Source organism: Mesoplodon densirostris, chromosome 13 (assembly GCF_025265405.1).
Source record: "Mesoplodon densirostris isolate mMesDen1 chromosome 13, mMesDen1 primary haplotype, whole genome shotgun sequence".
In the NCBI taxonomy this organism is placed as follows: Eukaryota; Metazoa; Chordata; class Mammalia; order Artiodactyla; family Ziphiidae; genus Mesoplodon; species Mesoplodon densirostris.
The window spans coordinates 22,755,852-22,761,129 of NC_082673.1; the positions used below are offsets into that span (position 1 = coordinate 22,755,852).

General features: G+C 39.7%; 1 pseudogene; it reads right to left on the bottom strand.

The window, feature by feature from the left end:
- Window positions 1-2,444: 2,444 nt before the first annotated feature.
- On the bottom strand, window positions 2,445-2,783 carry LOC132500590 (large ribosomal subunit protein bL34m-like; annotated as a pseudogene).
- Between the last annotated feature and the right edge of the window lie 2,495 nt (window positions 2,784-5,278).

Sequence of the window (5,278 nt, forward strand, 5' to 3'; positions counted from 1 at the left end):
TCAGTCAAGGTCAGAGTCAAAGGGAGATATAACAAAGGAAGAAGGATCAAAGGGATAAAATGTCTCTGGCTTTGAAGATAGAAGAAGGCCATGAACCAAAATGCACAGGCATTTTCTGAGGCTGGAAAAGGCAAGGAAACAGCTTCTTCTCCAGAACGGAATACAGCCGTGCCAACACCTTGATTTTCACTCAGTGAGACCTGTGTTTAATTTCTGACCAACAGAATTGTAGGATAATAAATGTGTGCTGTTCTAAGCCTCTAACTTTATGATAATTTGTTATGGCAGCAATGGAAAACAAATACAGGGTTATCCTGGTGTAGCTATTTTACTATTTCCTTCTGTCCTTATCACAGACTAGTGCCTCCAATCAGGCTACTTACTGCCTCCTGCTGACACAGGGCTCACTTGTTAGAGGTCAGACTAAGCACAGAGGGAGGGTGACAACTGTTCCCATCACATAGGCTCAGACAGAGGTGGCCATCGGCCAACATGTGACAGCTCTTTCTAGTCACTCACCCCGTGGTACAAGCTCATCAACAGGATGGCTGACTGTTGGAAGTACAAAATTTCTGATTTCAAAATCAACACTGCCTTTTAACCTTCACCTTTAATGTTGAAACCAATATTCAAGTCAAATTCTCTTATGCTCAGCTTCTTCATAGTGTCTATGCTACTCTTCCTGAATTCCTTCTGGTGACACCTTTACCAGTAGAATACTATGGGGGTTATACTGTGCCAGTTCTGGGCATAACCCTTAACTATCTCTGCTTATTAAACAGCAATACATAACCAGACTAGAACCATCTGCCCAAGCACCTGCCTCAGTCACTTCTAATCTAGTGTTTCAATGTCATGTTTAATGTGCAGGCATACAATTATATGGGATTTCTCCAAGAGCAAGCAGTATGGCCAGGCTTCACCCAGAGAGTGACTCACCAGCAGCTAGGCACCACAGTCACCCAAACACGTATGGACATTTCTCCCACCTCTGGTTTTTAATCTAAGAGTATTAAGACACTTGCATCTGCATTATTCTCTGTCTCTTTCTCTCTCTCCTTTCTCTGACACACACACACACACACACACACACACACATGCAGAAGAGTTGGCACATCTGCTTCCACTGATCAAGTCCACTGGATAATTACTCTGCTTTTCATTTTGTATAGCCTTGTGTACATAAATGGTTACTTACTCATCCAAACATACATCTAATTTTGATTTGCTATAACATATGCAATAACACCATAGGCCAACTGATAAAATATGAATGGTGAAGAAAACTTATAATTTAAAAAATATTTTCTGGGATGAACACACACATACTACTATATATAAGATAGATAACCAACAAGGACCTACAGTATAGAACAGGGAACTCTACTCAACATTCTATGATAAGCTATATGAGAAAAGAATCTAAAAAAGAATGAATATATGTACATGTATAACTGAATCATTTTGCTATACACATGAAACTAACACAATATTGTAAATCAACTATACTCCAGTAAATATTTTTTAATTTTTTTCTGAAAAAGAATGCTGCAATAGTATGTTGCCATCTCTGCCATATCTCCTTACTTTTCATGACAACCATGTGAAAGAAGCAATTGCCACTAGCTCCAATTTTTAGGAAGGAAACCGATGTCCACAGAAGTATATTAACTCACTGAAAGTCTCATACCAGTGATGTTGAGACAGGTTCTCAGCCCGGTTCTCATAATACATTTCTTTTTTAAGGATGGATCCACTTCATTTTATCTATTTATTTATTTACTTTTTTGGCGGCACAGCATGCAGGACCCTAGTTCCCCAGGGGATGGAACCCGCGCCCCCCGCAGTGGAAGCCTGGAGTCTTAACCACTGGACCGCCAGGGAAGTCCCATTTTATAGGAACCAAATGGACCTCAGAGAGCTAAGATTTTGCTCAAGGTCACACAGCCCATCCTCAAAGGGCAGGTGGAGGATTCAAAGCCTTCCCACCTCTCCATAAGCCTTCCTAGAATTGTGAGAATTGACATTTTATAAGACAAGTGAGAATCTGAACATTTATTAGACTTTTAACGACATGAAGGAATTGCTGACCTTTTTTTTTTTTTTTTTTAGCTGTGAAAAGTTTGTGACTATGTATTAAAGGGTCCTTATCTTAGAGAGGTGAGTTCTGAAATATTTACAGAAGAAATAACCTGTTGCCCAAGATTTGCACCTCAGGAGAGGGCAGGATGGGTTGTGGGTAGAGCTGTGTACTGGGTTACAAGGGCGTTCACTGTACCATTCTGTGGACTGTTGCATATGTTTGAAATTCTTCCTAATTCAAAAGGGTAAAAAGGCACTTGGCAAGGTCTGATCTCCAACCCTCTCTTTCAGTCCAATCCCACAATTCTTCCCCTGGGTCAACCCCGAAATTTGAGGATTCATGTCCGTCCGAGTCCCAGTCGTCAGCGAGGAAAATGCTTTAATAGGGGGTCCAGCCGGCAGCGTCGCGCTCCGCAGTGGCTCAGCGATTTTCGACCCTTGTGCTTGCTGCGAAGAATGACCTGGACGCCGTTTGGCGTTTTCAAGCGCAGGATCTTGCATGGTTGTTCTTGCGCTTGATGTTGCCCCGTTGATACTCTTTCCCGCGCGCCTTGCCCCGGGTCTGCTGCACCGCCGGGAGTCCCCCAGGAGTCGGGGAGACCCAGCCAGGCGCGGGGCTGGAGCCACCTGCCATCCAATAGCGCCGCTGACCTACTGACTGGGCGCAACAGGCGACCCACCGATCTGGTCGAGAAAGCCATGTCCGGCTGCCGGCACGCCATCCGGGTGGCCTCATGATACATTTCTATAACCCTTTCTACTGCTTCATTCCTCGTGACCTGGTTCCACCCAAAGGTGGGATAGACAACTATTTAGAAAAGCATCTTGGTTAGGATCACGGCCCTTTCGTTAAAATAATAAATCTTAAACCTATATCAAAGCAAATGGAATTGCTCTTAATCAGGACATAGAGCACCAGCATTAAAAATCCTTGCCAGAGACTACAGCATTGAACTCCTGCTATCTCAACCTTATCAGATGCCAGGCCAGTAGAAATGCTATTTGTGGAATAATCTTTATAGAACTCTGTCCATTGTCTACCAGGGAAACTCAAATTTAAGCATCATTGTTTTAGCTCAACATTAGAGGACATTAGAAGAATCAGCTTCATGAAATTCATATTTAACCTTGTGTCAATTGCTGAGAAGAACAGTCTTCTTTATTAGATGGCAGAAGAGAAATTTCAGGATCTGGAAACGCTGTGCTTCTTCTGAATATTACTTAGTGTTTCATCTTTTAGAGACTCTAAATCTTGTAAACAACTATATTTCCCACCCCACTTTGGTCTTTAAGGAATTTTCAAATCAAATTTGCAGGTGTATTTCAGGATCATATGGTATGTTTGGCTGTGTCCCAATTTTAGTCTTTCATCACAGCAGCTCTTTCTAATTGTCTTCTTCATCTTTTCCCCTTCATCTTGCCTACATCATTTATTTATCTCAGTATTTTAATTGTATGCATTTTTATAATCTTCAAAAACTTTATGGAACTTGGTGGTTAAAGGAAATAAGATGAATCTCTGGTTTTGTAAAGTCAATTTAATAATCAAATCATGTAGCTTTTATATTTCTATCTTAACACGAAAATAAAGCTTGAATAATCCTAAAATTATATAATTACACTTTTGGGGTTATCCTTTATGAATGTCCACTGATCCAGCTGAGTTTTATAAGAGATTTAGGGGAAACTCTTCAAAATAAAGATTGCTGGAAAGAATTGCACTATCGGACATTAATCTAGGTTGTGGTTAAAGAAAGATTGGTATAACCTTAGATTTCACAAGTGTGGGTAAAGAGTGAGGTTTTAGGGCCTCCCTGGTGGCGCAGTGGTTAAGAGTCCGCCTGCCGATGCAGGGGATACGGGTTCGTGCCCCGGTCTGGGAGGATCCCATATGCCGCGGAGCGGCTGGGCCCGTGAGCCATGGCCGCTGGGCCTGCGCATCCGGAGCCTGTGCTCCGCAACGGGAGAGGCCACAACAGTGAGAGGCCCGCATACCGCAAAAAGAAAAAAAAAAAAAAAAAAAAAGAGTGAGGTTTTATCTTGAACTGGGATTATAGATATAGTCTTTGGAATTGGTTAAATATGAGCCATATCCCAGATCCCCCGGCTTATTGTCTGCATAAGTTATAATTTACTCTCTCCTTACATTTCAGTTGCTTTCTTTAATTACTGGATCACACATATCCTTCCTGAGAAAAACAATGAATAAAATCAGTACATCTATTTAAGAAGAGCCAATATTTGGCAAGAAAATAGAAAAGACAGGTATAAAATGGGCTGAGACTTAATTCCTATACACAGAGAAGATGAAATTCTCTAAGTTTTCTTTGTAACCCAAACCCTGGGAACTTTGAGGACATTTCTGCCATATTATTTATTCATGTGTTTGTACATAATAGGTGGATGTAATCTGAGACTTTAAATGAGAAATTGGGATAAAATTGAAAATTTCTTTGAAATTGTGTATGTCAAATTAAAAAATGGGCATTCTGTTAAATTGAGTAAACTGTATAGTTTGACAGCTGTATATATATTTTTATAAAGTTTAAAATCACCTTATGTCTGAAAGTTTGTTTTAAGAATATCATATGGCTTTTAAAATGTTCATGTTTAAGTAAAAAATAAATAAATAAATAAAATTAAAATCTTAAGTTGCTTGGTCGATTAAATGAGATAACGCACACAAAACATTTAGTACAGTGTTGGCATAGAGTAAGTCAACAAATGGAAACTATTACTGCTATTATTAGTATGATTGTTATCACAAAATAACAAATATTAGTCATTGTTGTTATTACTATTATTATCTCAGAACATAAGAGTGGCCCACAGGGACACTTGAAATCAAGGATAGGACTTTGCTCAGAAGTAGCAATGGATCTACTCTAATGGTCAAACAATTATTTGATAAAAACTCCAAAATATTCATGTCAATAAATTAAAGAAGCAGAAACTTTTGAGGGCAAGACTTATCAAACACCTACTGGAATCATGGTATAACTTTAAATCAGCTCCTATAACGTGTACATTTGGATGCATCCTTAGAAACCCATCAGGATCAATTAGCTTCAAAGTGAACCCCCATATAACTAAGTGATTTCACTTGTTGGATAGAGTTATTTACTTCATCTATCTGGTTGCCAAAGCAACTGTGCCAAAAATGATTTTAGTTTTGACACACATCAGACTTAAATAT